General features: G+C 47.2%; 1 non-coding gene across 1 annotated transcript; it reads left to right on the top strand.

Annotated features, from left to right (window-relative positions):
* The first annotated feature begins 1,147 nt into the window (after positions 1–1,147).
* TRNAN-GUU (transfer RNA asparagine (anticodon GUU)) lies at positions 1,148–1,221 on the top strand. Its single transcript has one exon. It is a non-coding gene; the product is annotated as a tRNA-Asn (tRNA).
* Positions 1,222–17,027: the final 15,806 nt, after the last annotated feature.

Raw genomic sequence — 17,027 nt, 5'->3', positions numbered from 1 at the left:
TTTTAAAAGGTGTTGGTCAGTAAGGTACCAACAATAGGCAATAAAACAATTGAGCAGTACTGTGATAATACTGACATTTATGTAGCTCTTTTCAAAGTATTGGAAACACTGGAAAGGCTGAGCTGTGGACAATAGATGGTCAGCTTAAAGTTACTCACTGGGCTGAGGAACAAAGTCATACAGTGTTGAAGAGCAAGGTGTTGTACAAAACATGAGAGCTGGAGTAACACGCTCCTGCTCATACACCTGCTGCAGAAGACCCTCCTCCGCTTTCAGGAGTGAGCTGGGACTTCTTGCTCTTGGGTGGGCAGAGACCGGGAGGTGACCAGCACCTGCGTGGAAAGGGGCCAGGACCTGTCCTTCTGCAGTGGGTCTCGTGCGCCTGCGCCCTGCCAAAGGCTTCCGGCGGGCAGCGCTTCATGGAGCCACAGGGACAACGTGAAGTGACCGATACTGTCAGACTTCAGAGAGATCCAAACAGTACCAGTCTGTGAAAGAAAAGGGGAAAACATTTGCTCAGGTTTGGATGGGAAAACTTTGTACCTGGCGGAGCTGTAGGTGTAGATTTACTGTAAGGTAATGTGGGAAGCAGATTTCGATAAAATGATAATAGGAACGTTAGCTTTTCCTCACTGCTGTTTTCGGTCACTTAGAAATTTATAGTTTACTTATAATTTACCTACACACGTGCAGAGGGATGCCGCCTGTTGTAAACAGCCTAACTGTTCCCCGTGGTCACTTAAAATTACCTTTTAAAGGTATTAATAGGGCAATTTTGCAATGATATTTGGGAATTACATTTTGGCTTGCATGTGGAATGGATGAATTAGCAGCAGCCAAGAAGAAGCTGTTTTAACTCTGATCCGTGAATTTATTCCCTAGAAAAAGAACGCAGCTGTGAACGATGACTTTGGGAATTAGTCTCTCACATTGGCTAGCGGAAGAAAAGCTGCCGTTGTCACGGTTTTCTCAGTCCTCTTCTAGCGTGTCGCAGGAATGGCTATTCAGGAGCCGGGTCTTGCGGGCACGGCGTGGTGCGCGGTGGCCCGCAGGTCGCCAGGAGGGAGGCGAGCGGGAGGCGAGCAGGCGGCGAGGCGCGCGGCGGGGCAGCAGATGAGCGGCGCGGCGGGAGCGGCTGCCGGCGAGAGTCTCTGTGGCGCAATCGGTTAGCGCGTTCGGCTGTTAACCGAAAGGTTGGTGGTTCGAGCCCACCCAGGGACGGGTTCCCTTTTGGCGCGCCCGCTCCCCCGGCAGCCGCCCGCCGTTTTGTGCCTGCGCGCCGGGGGAGGACGCGAGGTCGGCGCTGGCGGCGCCGCCCGGTTCGGGGCAGCGGGGCCCCCGGGGGGGAGCGCGGCGCGGCGGCAGCTGCGGTCCCCCTGCAGCCGTGGGGCGAGGCGGCCGCGGGACCCTGCCGCAGCGTGGGGGGCGGGATGCGGGACCCCTGAGCCCCTGTCTGCACCCCCGGCCGCCGACGGGGGCGCCCGGGGCTCTCCCCGCGTCTTCGGAGCGCTGCCGCCGGCAGGCGAGAGCGGCTGCCTCGGCGCGCAGCTGGGCTGCGGCTGCCGCGGGCGGGGACGAGAATCGCCGGGAGTTTCTTTCCCCCGCGGTGGAAGGTGCCAAGGGGGACGCCGTGTTTTAACGGCATGATGGTAATTAACGGTGATGCCGGGCGATGAGGGCGTGCTTCGGGAGGCGCGGCGTTCGCCGCACTCCAGCGCTCGAGCTATCGCCATCGGATAACCGGCGTTGCAGCCGAGGCGCGGGGGGGAAACGCCGCTTGCGAGAAGGATTGCTATCATTACTGTCGTGCGCGGCCGTCGCCGCTATCGCCCGCGCCCGTTAGCGCCGAGGCCGGCAGTCCCCGGCGGACGGCGGCAGCGCGGCTCCCCGGCCCGCACCCCCGGCGCTGGAAAGCGGCCGGGAGCAGCCCGGCGGCGGGGCCCCCCCGCGGCTGCCGGGGCCCGGCGGGCAGGGCGGCGCTGCCCCCGCCGCTCCCGCTCCCCCCGCGGCCCGCCGTGTTTGCAGGCCCGTTCCCTGCTGGCAGGCAGCGCTGCCTCTGCGGGCTCGCCCTGCCCGCACGAAGCCGCTTTGCATGAATGAATGCTAAAAGCAATTACGTTGGGAGCTTCGCCTAAACGTATCAATTAGAAGTTGGCACCTTCGCCGTGGCTGAGCCCCTGAGCTGGTTCCAGCGAGCGTTTCGGTCGTGTGAAGCGCGGCTGCCTTCCCGAGCGGCTTGTGCGAGCCCTGCGAGGATCTGTTCATGGTTTGTGGAAAACAGAATTCGTATTAAAAATGCCCCCTTCCCCAGTGAAGTTGTATTTCACAGATCTTTCTTTTCAACTCGCCTGTTTTGAATAAAGGATATAGCCCTCTTAAAGGTCAGGCCACGCCATTGATTTACCATTGATGACAAGATACGGCCCTCGCTAGCTAAGATACCGGAGAAAAGACATGCATTTAGAAACCCCGAAGAATCTTTTGAAAGTAATAAACCCTAAGCCGTTGATGTGCTGTATCTGCAGCAGTTGGCTGGCATGGTTTTTTTCTGTCACCCGCATCTTTTACATTTCGGTGAAACATTTTGCAAGACTGGCAGCCGTGCGCCGAGCGTCAGGGTAGGTGTAGCTGCCCGCAGGACCATTACCGTTAGCAACACTTAACCCAGAAATATTTCCTTCCGATCAGGAGAATTCTATTTTAACTGAAGGCATTTAGATAAATCCCCTTCTTGATATTTCCACGCTGCTTGCCGCGGAAGGGTGCATTCAGCCCGGCAGCACCGCATTCCCGGCAGCCAGCAAAGCCTCCCGGGCGACAGAAATTTTAAAATCCGCGTTTGTCTGTGCTGGGATTGCCTCGCTACCAGGCAGACATCAAGAGCTTACAGGAACCAACAGCAACAAATTGATCACGTCAGTGTAAAGCAGCAACGGCTGGAAAGGCAGTAACAATTTAGGAGCTAACGTTTACCAAACTGGTACTTGAGGAGGAAGGACAAACGGCTCTGCTGCCTCACAGCAAGCCTTGCTCTCCCCGGCCAGCCACAGGCGCGGTTTACAGCGGCGATTGCCGCCGAGCACCAGGTTTGCCCGCGCTCCTTCCCGGCGGTGCCCGCCGCCGAGCCGTGCCCGCCGCCGCCGAGCCGTGCCCGAGGGGCGGGCGGCGGAGCGGGTCCCGCCGGGCGCATCGGGGATCGGGGCTCCCCGCCTGCAGCGGCGCTCGGGCAGCGCCGCGCCGGATGAACTCCTCTCGCAGAGGTGGGCAGCTCGTGCTTGGGAAGTGCCTCATCCCGTCTGCTCACTGCCTATTACAATTAAGGCTGTGGAAAACGGGAAACGGGATACATTTTGGGGAGAAGATAGGGAATCGAAGCTTGCTTTCTATGAAGTAAGAAATTTTTAGAGGTCAGTGAAGCTTTCAGTTCTCAGCCATGAAAAAAGCTACTCGTAGCTGTGCCATGTGCTCAGATAAACCATCCGATTCTTACGTTAAGGCATTTATCTATATGCAGTTCAGGACAGACGCCGTTCTGGGTACAATAAGGGACTGCACCATCTGATACTTTTAGGAAAAAGACTTGGCGTACTCGAAGTGACCTCTTAACAACCACCGAGTTAAATCCCGGCGCTAGTACTTCTAACCAGTGTCCAACCGATGTCTAACGCAGCTGGGGAAGAGCCGCCGTCGACACCGTCCGCGACCCCCGAGGCAAGGACGGCCAGCAGCGGACCCGGCGCCCCGCGCCCGGATGAGCCCCAGCGGCCCGCAGCGCGCCGCGCCTCTTTGTTCGCGGGGCGGCCGGGGGGGGACGCGGGGCTGCGGGCGGCCCGTGGCCCGGGCCGGGGGGCGCTGGGGGCGCAGCTCTGCCCAGCCGCCCCCCGCCGGCAGCGCCCGAGGGCTCCGCACCCCGCGGGGGGGAGCCGCCGCGGGCCGCCGCCGCCGCGGGCCGCCCGCTGCTCGGCACGGCCCGGCGGGCCCCTGGGCGCCCGGCGCTGCCCGTGGGTGCGGGCCCCCTCCCCGCCTCGCCCAGCGGGGCAGTGGGGGAGGGGCACCGCCGGCGGCCCGGCCCCAGCCCGACCCCCGCCTCTGCCCCGGGGGGGCACACACAGACACACACACGGGGACAAAAGACCGCTCTGCCCCGGCCACGGGAAACCCCAGGGGAGAGGCCGGCCGTGCGTGGGAGCCGCGGGGGTCCGCGCCGCCCCCTCCCCGCCGGGGCTCCCCGCTGCCCCCTGCCAGCGGGCGGGGCGGCGGCGCCCCCGGGGCCGCGCGCAGCCGGGACCCCCCCACCGCCGCCGCCGCCGCCCCCCCGGCCCCCGCGGCGCTGCCCTCGGCCGCCCCGCCCCGCAGCTGCTCCGCAGCGGCCCGGGAGGGGCCGGCGGGGCCCGGCGCGGAAGCCCAGGTGCGGGGCGCGGGCCCCCGCGCTGGCGGGCGCTGCCGCCGGCCCCGCCGCCCCCGGCCCTGCCTCCCCCGGCGGCGGGGGCGAGCGGGGCCGCGGAGCGGGGCCGGTCCGCGCTGCGCTGCCGGCGGTGCCCCGCCGCGGAGGCGGCCCCGCTCCGCTCCGCTCGGCCGCCGGCGGCGGCGCATCCTCGCCCGGCTGCGGGCGGGCAGCCGCGGTGCCGGGGAGGCCGCCGAGCGAAGCGGCGGCCGGAGGGCTGCGCCGGTGTCCGGCTGGAAATAACAGCGGCGTTTAAGAAGCCCCCTTTGAACTTTCGCCAGGGTTTAGTGACTTGGGAGGCAGATAAGGTGGGGAATAAAATATTCAGCGTCTTAATCCAGGCGGGGACCCGGAATATTTGAAACATGAAAAACTGTAGAGCTCGCAGAAAGGGTGCAGAAAACAGCCATCTTGAATATTTTAATCTCTGGCAAGTGTTTCTTTGGAACAAAATGGATGTTGGAGGGAAACAGCATAGTTAACATTACTGTAGCCTTCCATTTCTAACACCATCCCTCTCGCAGAATTCAGCTGGCGCGAAGCAATGAAACTGGAAGGGACGCCACAGCCTTTCATCTACATACAATGGCAATAAATAATCATAATCTGAATACTGTGGTCTGGAAATTCAGTACCTCTTTAAGTGATGGTGCTTTTTTTTACCCACGATTTATATTGATTTGTTTGCATCGATACAAGTCACATGTAATGCTGCAAAAACACTTTTAGAGCTCATGCAACATAAACAAACAATTGGTCTGTATTCACCCAGAACGCATTTGTAAAGATTTTTTTATTTTTAACGATACTGCACGTTGTTGCTGTCACCGAAGTCGAAAGAGGTATTCCTACCCATTACCCTGGAAATTGGATCAGGCCCCGGGTTCAGAGTTTGTTGTGTATTCATGATATGAACCAATTATTCTAAGGATTCATTGTTTAGCCATAAAAATCACTCTAGGCTGAAATTAGGCTTAGAGAGTCCCCAGGATTTTTTCCACTTTTACTAAAATGGATTAACAGCTGTCTTTATTTTTTCTTTCCCTTTTTTTTCCCCCCTCAAACTGATGGTGAAAACAAATACAACATGCTGATTTCAGATGCTTTTTGTTTTCATATAACTGCAAAATAGCTTTTCCTTTTTTACCAAGAATTGTAAGGCTTTAATGCTGGTTAGGCCTTCCCAAATTTTAAAAATAAATTATTTTTTTAAAAAAAGGAACAACTGACTGAAGGGGGGGTATGGTGAGAGCAGAGACAATAAGTCAGTGGTTCAGCTACGCAGGCTCAGAAAGGCTCCTTCCCTGGGATTATTTATTTATTTCCTCATTTCTGTTTGCTTACTTTGGACCTACTCCTTCGCAGATAAGCTCAGCAGAAACAACGCGCTTAAAAAAGCCAAAGACAGCTAATAAAAATAATGCAGGGGTGGCTGGAGAGCATTGTCTGAAGATTAAAGAATAGGGTTGCAAGGCAGAACTGCCTGATTTTATTCACTTATGATTTCTTTAATGTCAATTTGGGCAACATTTCTAATCCTAATCGCTAAGGATGAGGTTCCTATTGAGAACTGTATTGTTCTTATTAAACTTTCTAATTTTGCAAGGAAATTTTGAGGTACTGCATATGCTGATAATAATACTGATTATTTCAGTACCTTGCTACAGCTGTACTTTCTGTATCTGGACATTTTTGCTTTAATTTCTCAGTACCATACTTTCCCCCGTGGACTGATACATTAAAATATATTTAGCATCTGTTTCATAGGCATCCTGATGTTTGTACAGCATTTCTTGAGACTATTTGGATCAAAAGGCACTATGAAGTCAAGCAGCTTCCTAGTCAGTTTTTACAATTGGAGCATGTAGGAATCGCAAAAGAATAGTATTTGTAAAAAGCAGAGGGAGCAAAATTACTAAAATGCAAATGACAAGCTCCATCGGAGGCTAAAATTGCAAACTTGTGTTTGTGAGAAAAAAAATGCATAGACTAGAAACAATAACCTAGAAAAGCAGGCGCTGGCTTCTTAATGGGCAGGTCTTATTTTAAAAATGAAAGCGAGACTCAGCTCAAATTGTTAGTGTTATCTAAGAAACAGGAAGATTTCAAATAGATTGAATAATACTGGGAATTTGGGGACTGCTATAGGGCCTGGAGAGGAAAGCCGTATCAAATTTGTTGAAAGCTTAAGGAAATGCATTTAAGTGTCATGAAACTCCGATTTATGTGGGAAAGGTATGTAGGGTTCCAGAGAGGAAACAGGGTGCAAAGAAGGACTGAGGAGATCTACCTCTGTGTTTTGTCCATCAAATGTGAAGGACAAAGAAATTTTGTAGAAATAAATAGAAGAAATAAATGAATTTAACTTATCTGCTTGCCAGAGCACATCAGTTTAAAAATGTCTTTTTAATGATGACTCAAAATATATATTTTGCCTGAAAGAAATGTATTCACAGGAAAAGAGAAACAACGGTATGGTATTTTTTCCCCTAAAGAATAAAGCTTTTATTCATAAAGTTCATTTGCCCTAATATAGCTAAAGCATTGTTACATGAGATGGGCTCAGACTTTTTTTCTGTGAAGTATTATATTCCTTCATCATCATCATCGCTTTGGTGACAAAACCTGAGAGCTAGATTGCACCTTAGTAGGTAAACAGGCAGGGAAAGATGTGGGAATACTTCCATCTACACCTTCCACAAGGGCAAGGAATATCTGTCAACTTCCAAATAACTGAGGCCAAGGGGACTGGTGAATTTATGTTTCATTCTGAATGGACAGGGTATTCTGGTTATTTTGTTTTCTTTTTGGGACACTGCCACACCAGATTCTGCAAACAACTATAGGTGCGTATTAGAGTAGTGCATATATTGGTAAGGAATAATCAGTTTAATAAGCTGAGTGCTGTTTGTAAATATACCTGTTTAAAAATCAGTGCAGTTAAATCCGTTGTACTGTTTAAAAGGTGATTGTAAAGTGGTGCAGTAAAATGGCAGAAAAACTGGAGTGATCAGTTTTGGTCTCCTTTTTTTTTTTTACAGATTCCTTGCAAACATTTCTGGTTTTCTCAGACAGATGTGTTGTTCAGGTCACTTCTCTAAATATTTCTTCTTCTATAGCTTGATTGAGAATAGGCAGTGACAAGTAGCTGCTATTCAAAATTCAGATCTTCAGTTTTATTTGAGGACATATAGTTTACCTGACATTGTTTTTTTCTTGGGTGATATAACTATTCTGAAACTCAAAAATTAGCTTTGCAGGTACTCTCCATAATTTGCTTAGCCTCAGCAGAGTGAAAGTGATACAGAAAAGGTCTGTGCCGTTAGACACGCTGTGCTTGGTACTGTTGGGCCTCACAGGGTTGCTGGCCCTGAGGTACTTCCAGTATAAATGAGAGATAAAACTCATAATTAATGATGTGCAAAGTTCTGAGTTTAGACAAATATTTGCAAAAATGTTTTATTCATTTGCCTTTAGCAGTTAGTAATGCATTCTGGGTTTGACCGGGTCTAAGTTAAAATGAAAGAAAAAAAAAAAAAGTACTTTTCCTCTTTCGTTTTCATTTGGGCAGTGCAGGTCTCCTCGAGAAGAAGGTGGAGCTTCCCCAGAGCCATCAGGCGCAGGAGCAGCGGTGACTGTCCTTGGCTTCTCTCGTATGAATAGTTCGCTCCCAGCTTGTAACTTGTTCCGTTATGTTATGTTGTTCAGAGTTTAAAAAACAAGGATCTTCTGTATGCCTAACCTAAGCGTTTCCTTTTTTCAGTCCTAAGATCCAGCGCTTGCTTTTACTGCTGTCACACACTTTTAAAATCACAGATAGGCTGGCTGGAAAGGTAATAATTAGGAGTTTATTGTGGAAAGAAGATAAGATTAGCTGCAGTAAAGATTTATTATTAGAAAATGAATAGCCTCATTTTCAAGATTGAAGAGACTTGTGGGAATGGAATGAAGCTGCATCAGGGGAAGTTCAGACTGGATGTTAGGAAAAGGTTCTTCACCGAGAGGGTGGTCCGTCACTGGAACTGGCTCCCCACAGGAGTGGTCACGGCACCAAGCCTGTCAGAGTTCAAGGAGTGTCTGGACGATGCTCTTAGCCATATGGTTTACTTTTAGGTAGTCCTGCGAGGAGCAGGGACTTGGACTCAATGATCCTTTTGGGTCCCTTCCAACTTGAGAGATTCTATGATTCTATGAAATTACCTGCTGGATGGGTTTTTTTTAGTTTCCAGTTCACATTAGTGCTGAAAGAACTGTTCGGGGCCTATTACCCAGCTTTCGGAAAGTTTTCTTGTAGTGGAAAAAATTGTAAGGGATCTGGAAATGAGGACTCATCTGGCTAGTAGATGTTCATAAAAATCTTAACGACTTGAGCAGTCCGAGATGAGGCTGTTGGCTAGTAGATGTTCATAAAAATCTTAACGACTTGAGCAGTCCGCGATGAGGCTGTTGGGGCTGGGCTGGGCTTGGACAGAAACTACTGGACTGGCTTACTGGAGGATCCCCTCCCTACACGTGGGGTGGTGATAAGTGAAGGGGAAGGGTTGGAAGCAGGCTTTGAAAGCTTTGAGTATATCTGTGGCTGGGTCGACACTGTCTCTTTGAAAAATGATTCTGTGTTATAAATTGCATGGAAAAAAAAAAGTAGTTCTAAGGCACAGGACAGTTTGGGAGCTTGAATTGTGCATAAAGCATTTTGGGTTTTCCTACAGAGGCACTTTATAATTTTATACATGCCATTTTCATGCTGTAGTTTACAGCCTTATGTAAAGAGTATATTCCTCTGAACCAAAAGTGTTTTCAGTTTAGTTTGTGTTGCTTTGGAGGGCTTTTTAAGCTAAAATCACAGTGTATCTGGCTTAAAATGGTGACATTGCTATATATGGAAAAGCTGCTTTACAGCATTTCTAGAGGCTTTTACATACTTCAGTAATTTTACTGTTACTCAGACATCTGTGTGCTTTTTAACTCAAAGGCGATGCCATTGATCTTAGGGATAGCTTGACTTTGGTGGTAATATGCGAGGGAGAAATCTAACTTATGGTCAGTTTGACAGCTGGCTTGAAAAGTGGAATGATACAAAAATAGTATTAATTCATTAAAAAACAAAACAAACCACCTTCCTAGTCAGTTCTAGTCTGGTCTATGTAATATACTGAGTATATGATACTGCAGCTCGGTCAGTGGCTGCTATTGGCAATTGTGGAGTACGTTGCCCTCTGAAATCCATGCTGATTTTTGCTGAACATAATTAAATCTGTTTCTCTGTAAGAAAATTCAGGGGATGTTGTCTTAGTCTCATGGGGCTGAATGGGCTGGCCCTGAAGGTTGAGTACTGTGATGCTCCCGCTACAAAGAAAAGCTGTATTTTAGGAAAACTCAGCAGATGGTCATTCTCTCCAATAAAAGTTCTTTTATCACTCAGCCAGGAGGCTAGGGTACGGTACCACAGCCTGCTGCTCTGCTGGCCTTTGGAGCATTCCTCATAGCAGCAGGAGGAGATCTGCAGACATACTGAAGTCCCAGTATTGGAGCTGCGTACCAGTGCGAGGCTGTAAAGCTGTGCATCTCCTGGGAACGCCTGCAAGGTGAGCTGCTGCAGCACAAAGTGATGCTAAAGCATTGATGAGACCACCAAAGCAGGACATTCTTTGTTACTCTTATCTTTTGGGAGGTACAGGGCCGAGGAACGTGCCACCAAGTAAGACTTTTTTCTTTAAATGTTATCGGTTATGCGTTGAATCCCGTTACCGCTCTCTCTCTCTGACTTCGCTGGGATTCCTCTGGAAGGATGAGCAGGCTTTGGCCATGCTATTGCTAACCCACAGAGGAACAATAGGTTTTTGCAATGATACAGCGGTCACTCAGACATCTGTAAGGGATTATTTCTGGGGTTTGGTATTTTGGATACTCTGCTGATTTAGATAGTCATTCAAAGTGTTCTCCTCAGCCTTTCTGGAGTACAGACCTAGGTGTTGTCTTAGTTTAGAAAGGTCTGCCAGTGTCTTTGAAAGCATATACAGCAATACGACAGGGTAAGTATAGGTAAGCACACAGCAGCTGGGGCCACGGAGGCTGCCACGGCTCTCCTGGAGACCCAGAGCATCTGCTGAAGCTCCAGCCCCACCAGCCCCAGGCAGTCACAGCTCTCAGAGGCACAACCTGTCCAGCCCTGGGCCCTCAGTGCCCATACCCTGGGTTGAGGACTCCAAAGAAGAAGGACATCTGTTTGCTTTTGTGGCGCTGGCTCAGTCAGTGTCCCGTTCAGGCTGTTCACCCATGGGCATATGAAAGCAAACCCCTCTCTCCTCTCTGTGATCTCATCTCCTTGCTCCGCTGAGTGTTCAGGGCAGTTTTCGTGGCGTGGATCAGGTGCTGCAGGCATCCCTCCCCTCCCTCCCTCCATCCCCGCTGCCCCTGTGGCTGGCCGTGCCGCAGGGCTGGCTCCTCTGGAGCAGTGGTTCCCGTTGGGCAGTGACACGAGCGCTGTCTGTGCAAGATGAATTTTCTCACTCGCTCTCTCTCTCTCCTTCTTCTCTCTTCATTTCCCCTTGGTCTCTCTGCCAGCTTTTTTGCCTCTGAGATCCCTCACTCCCTTTACCCCCTCCAATCTCTCTCTCCCCCCCCACCCCGCTTTCCTTTCTTTCTTTCATTTTTCTCGTTTCTTGTATTCTCCCTTCACTTATTTTTCTCTCTATTATCTTTCCTGTCCTCCTCTGCATTCTTTCAATCCCAGCAGGGCTCGCGCATACAAATTGACCCCCTCCCAGCCAGTAATGTGATCGAAGCTCTTTGTGGCTCCTACTATCTCTATGGTAACTATCAGGGGGGTCTCGAGAGTGGTGGTAGACCCAATGCACCAGCCCACGTACTGTTGTTCTTGCCAGCGTTACGTGCTGACCACATGGGCCTGACTGCTCATTTGCAACTACTTCTTATTTAAAAAAATATTGATACCTTAAAGTGCTTAAACGGGGAAAATGGACCGCATGCTTGAGCACAAATAGTTGTTGAGTTCTCAGGGTTTTGGAAAATGGTTTGTGTGTTCAGAGCTGCTTTCCTTGGCAGATCCGTTGTTGTTTTCCAACCGTCGTGGAGTGGCGTGTTGGCTGTTTCACGTACTCTGGAAACAAGAGTTACGCTGCAAAAATGAATATCCACGTTGCAAGTGGATAGTGCATTGCACAGTGGCAGGGCAGCGGCGGTGGTTGTAACCACCAGCACAGGCTGAGAAAGTACATACGAGGGGTTTGCGTGTCGTGAATGTTGTGAACTCTTGCTTTTCCCCGTGGTAGCCAGCCTACCGCATACCCCCAGCTGGCTGCTGTAATGCAGGTATTAAAAATGAAATTGTAGGCAAGCGTTGGGTTGATAATATATCTGCTTGTCCACAATTTGGGATTTGTGCAAGCATGAAACAACCATAGGATCTGATGGAAGGAACCACTGAAAAACCTGTTGTGTGGACAGAAGAAATGGACGCGGTCCCTTTTGGCTATAAGGTTTTCCTCAAATAGCCAGGGATGCCAGTGGGAACGTGGGGAACCAGAGAGACTTAATGAAATCTAAGGCTGTCTATATTATGCCAGATCCGTTTGCTCAAGAGAGAAGAAAATAGCCCTAGAACTTTTGAGGAGCTTAAATTAGTAGTGCAAAATTAATTCGATTCAAATACTTGTGGAAATTATGTATGCAGTACATATGACATTAAAAATGTAATTCCTGTCAGGACTGTACTCCAAATATTGTTCTGTTAAATTCTTCAAAACGACCGTGATTTTTTTTCCCTCCTCCAAATGTGTCTATACTATTTATGTCCAAAAACTGATTCAATTTGTAATAGCTGTTAATTCCATTAATAGCATCAGCTTATAGGCAGCAATCAATAAAATCTATGACAAATTTTTCCAAGATTTACCTGGCTTTTTAAAATTAATTGTTTCATTTCTTATATAGCTCTGTAGAAATTTCTGAACTTAAAGAAAAGTCAACTAGCCTGACATTACATATTGCCACATCACTTAGGATTGCAATGTCAATCAGTTAACTGCACTTCACCAGCCTTTGCGCTACATGAAAATGCTCTACAAAGCCAACAGCATCCTGTTTGAATCTCTACAACCCTCAAACAATTACACTGCAATGTTGACACTGAAAGCATCATTTTGCTTGAAGCCTTGAAAAGAATAAACTTCAGAAGATGATTATTAGATTTTTCATCTGGCTGCATAATCTATATTCACAGCTTTATTAATCGTTTAGTCCACTTTACATCTACCTGCCTGTGAATAAATGAACATCCATAAACTACCCTTTTGGGTGCAATCCAGCCAGCGGTGAAGGGGTTAACACTGTGGGCATTTAAGTGGTCATAATTAACAGTCCATTAAGATGAATGGAGAAAGTTCGCACTTAGCTATGCTATTGTTTAATTCTGTCTGTTTACAGACTCAAGAGGACAACAGTAAGGGGCTTGATACTGCCCAGGGTTTGCACTAGGGAAGTTAGGAATCGCATTTTAAAATAAATTATAACCTTAGATTAAAAAAAAAAAAAGGCAAAAATCCTTTGGGAAACACATTTCCTGCTTTGGGGGATTTCTGTTGTCCCAATTCACTCTCTTGAATAAGTGGGTTTGATACTAACTACCATTTTGCTTTCCACTGAACCAGTCCGCCAAAACAAAGCCCTCACTATACTTAATCCCCTCCCCGTTTCACAACGATTTATATAAGCAATGGGTTTTGTAGCCGGTTATTGATAGGGATGCAGGAGGAACTCAGCTCTGCTAACCTGGAAAGGTTCTCCTGCTTCTGACGGGGGACTGCTCTTTTGCACTGTTTAACATTCGATATAAAATCCCACTATTAATATCATCAATGTTGCGCATTAAAAGTACGAAACAGGACACAAACCCAACATATCAGCCTAGAAAATCTCTGCTGTAAAAAAACTTGGTTTTATTTGCCTTTTGCATCCCGAAGATTTTACAAAAATCATTTTTCAACCTTTTCTCCAGTGAAGCTGGAAATTTATTTTGTTAAAAGGAAGCTGAATTTTTCATGTAATCTGTTCATTCTGAGCTCTGAAGCTTTAAAAAAAATAAATAACAAGACGACAGCTATACCAAGACTTGCAACAAAATCCTGAGTGTTGCTAACTCTGCACTGCTGACGAATGCAGCTTTCGCAGCAAGTCTGAAGACAGAGCTCTCAGGAGAGCTGGGACGGGCCCAGGCAAAGAATTCGCTGTAAAACAAAAAACTTTTTAGCCAAAGTGCAGTAGTGAAACTGCTAGAGAAGCCTATCATTTCAAAGTAATACCTAGTTCTTTTTAAAAGGTCTCCATTTTATTGGCACAATTTTTTCCTTGTAAACGATTGAGAGTGTAATTAATGATAGGCAATAAATTGTAAGTGCATTTCATAGCTCCTGTATGTCTAGCTAAATGACAGCACTCAGAAATGCAGTCGTTAAACGTACCGAAGAGCAATAGAATAAGTAGTTATTTTCACTAGATTTTATTCTTTATTTTGGTATCAGAGGTCCTGAAAACAATATGACAAATATCAACATTTCTATGAAAATGCTTTAATTACTAATATCAACATAAATTAGTGACAAATTTTTGCAGACACAGTTTTGGTCTTAAGGACAGGGATGCTTGCTAAAAGGTAACCTCAAAATACAATTATAGAACTATGTTACCTGTTCTCATTAGAAATAACATATTAATGAATTAATATGGTTTTGCATGCCATCTACAGTTTGGCTATCTTGTCCTTTTAAATGTAACTTCGAAATTTAAAAATACAATGCTTTTTAAAAAAATAATGTTGATGTTTTGATAAGAACTCTCGATGTTAATTTTAGCAAGCATGTGCTTGGTTAAATTTAAATTAGGCCATAATACCTTACACTGATTAGCGTTAAAAATGCATGTGAAAGAGCCAGAATGATTCCTGGAGATACTTTGTAGAAGATCTCCTTTTATCATGTTTTCCTGGCAAATCAGATTTATAGAAAGGTAAATTGCCTAATTTTAAAGTAAACTATTTAAAATTATTTCAGCAAGTTGAATCCTACATGTCTCTGCTTAATACAAATTGTTAATATTTTGAAAACATTGAAACTGAAAACAGTAGTCTGAATTAACAGGAAGAAGTACTTTATGCTGTTTGCCCCCAGAAAAACTCTTAGTAAAATGTTTAAATGTAATAATTGATTTCTTTTATTAAAAAGAGAATCAAAAATAATATAGGAGAGAGTCTCAGAGACTAAAGCTGTGTTTGAAGAACGGTAGAATTCTTACTCTTTAAACAGGAATTAAAACAGTTAAAATAAATGTTAGCATCGTTCTTTATCCCCTTGAGCCACTCTCTTTATCGGACAAAACAAGTGAACTCCAGCAGATGATAATTAAAGGTGGGCTGGAATTTTTACTGAAGACATGAAGCCTATTGAATTCATGGCTCATGGTTCACAGATGAGCTGCAGCTCCTGAGCACACCTCTGCTGCCTTCACTGCTCCTGAAAGCTTTTCAGGTGCGTTAAGAAAGGCTTCATGCAGGAACAAGCCCCTCCAGATCAGGGTGACAATTAGGGCGTTCTCCGGGAAGCTGGTTTGAATCCCCTGAGGCTGGCAGTAGGATCTGAGCTCATCTCTTTTACTTTCTGATGATAATGCTGCAGCTGGAGTCTGGCAAAAAAAAAGAGGACCTCTGAAAATGTTAGGGTTATTTCATGAGGGGCTCCTCATCCCAGTTTTTGAATGGAAATAGCTGTTGCTGCTATATTTTATGCTGAATTCAGTGCAGCTGGTACCCGGCAGCAACGTGGCTGCTAGAGCAAACTCAGGGTTGAAGCATGCAACAGCCCTTGGTTGTTCAGCTGCCATCTCCAGGCAGCAGCGGTTCTGGGCTCTCGCAGAACAAGAAGTCGAGATACCAGGATTTCCTGGTGAAAATGTAGTCCGCTGGAGAGGGTTTGGGAGGTCCATGCTTGGCAGGAGGCCGTGGTGTCCTTCCGGGCCTTTGTTTGGAGCCTGTGGGTGCTGTCCACTTTCCAAAAGCGTCACAGCTGCGTCTTTGGGGCTTGTGTGAGCTGTGGCAGGACCACAGGGTATTTCTTCTTCTGTACCTGATAGCTGAAGCGAAGAGGCGATTGATCTTGATTACTCAGTCTGTTGTGTAGGTGGGTAGATGTGTAAGGGAGCTTACCTGTCTTTGCCTGTGTGGTATTTATTTTTTAAGATTTGTGTTTCCCAGTCTATTGGCTTCAGTAATATATAATCTTTGTGTAGGGGCATCTTGTCAGCAGCTTGAGGGCTGAATGCAATGTGAATACTTTTTTTTTTCTCTTAAAAAAGGGGCATATTTACCTTTCCTTTTAGCTGATACTCCATTCTTTGGTGATTCTTGATTTGTATCACTGCTTTCATTCATCTCTAATTGCAGTCGCTGCCAGTGTCAGCGACAAGCCCTATTCCTTCTCCTTGATTTGTACAGTAACTGACCACAAATGCTTTGCCTTTCCCAGAACATAAGACATCGGTTTCCACAGATTAGGACTTGACTGGTTGCAGGATGTTCAGTAAATGTTCTTGTTAAGAAGTAAAACCACGCTGTTTCTTTTTTCCAGCTTTAAAGAACCTGCCACGATAACACCAGCCTCTAAATGATGATGTCAAAATGTCAGAGAGCAAAGTGGCCATATGTGAGGTCATGAGTCTCACTGATGGGTAAAGCAACCAGCCTTGAAAGTCAGCTGCGGATGGGAGGTGGACAACTGCTTGCGCCAGGAGCGTACCGCAGAGGAAGGGCAGCCGGGGAGGCAGCGCTTCTCCTGGAGGTCGTGGGCGCTGAACGCGCAGGCATGCTGTGGGTTGTCCTTGTAGGAAGGAGAGCAGTAATATATGTTAAACACCCACTGGCTTTTCTTTTAACTTTTAATGCCAGGTTAAAAGGGTTGCAGTCAGATTCCAGTGACTAGTCAAATCTAACTTTACAATTTAAAACGATGGGATTTTACTCAATTCCTTGGGTAACTATTCTACAAGCCTTTAAACACAGTGCCTGAAGAAAAAAGTGCATACAAGAAAAAACTCGTATGAGTTCTGGTGAATTTTGGAACAGATTCAAAAAGTGAATATTTATGAGAATGGCATAATATATTTATTCTGGATACAAGATCTGCAGATTTCCTTCACGTGTTTTTTTTAAGCTCAGGTTAAACTTCCCTCCTTATGACTCTTTTATGTCTAGCCCTGCACACTTCTTAAAATGAGAGGAAGAAGGAGAATTTGCAAGTCTCATCCTTGTATAGGACTCAAACTTATTTAAGCTGGAGAGTTGTGCGTATATGGCACAGCGTCGTGGATCGTGATTTATATCAAGATTGTGGTGAGATTTTTCAGTGCTGTGGGTTTTGTATACCTGCTGCTGTGTATGCAGTAGACTTACTCACCTTGATGTGATTGTATCAAGCTAATACTTCTGGTCTATTGGTTTGTGGTGCAGGTTTGCCTAAAAGAGACAGGTTTTTTTTTGCAGAACACAGACAACAAGTATTGAAAAACCAAGTGGCTG

The sequence above is a fragment of the Nipponia nippon genome, unplaced genomic scaffold (assembly GCF_047370975.1).
Source record: "Nipponia nippon isolate SJK-2023a ecotype South Korea unplaced genomic scaffold, ASM4737097v1 scaffold_1, whole genome shotgun sequence".
In the NCBI taxonomy this organism is placed as follows: domain Eukaryota; kingdom Metazoa; phylum Chordata; class Aves; order Pelecaniformes; family Threskiornithidae; genus Nipponia; species Nipponia nippon.
The sequence above is the reverse complement of the archived record's forward strand: the minus strand, read 5'-3'. Positions and strand labels throughout refer to the sequence as shown.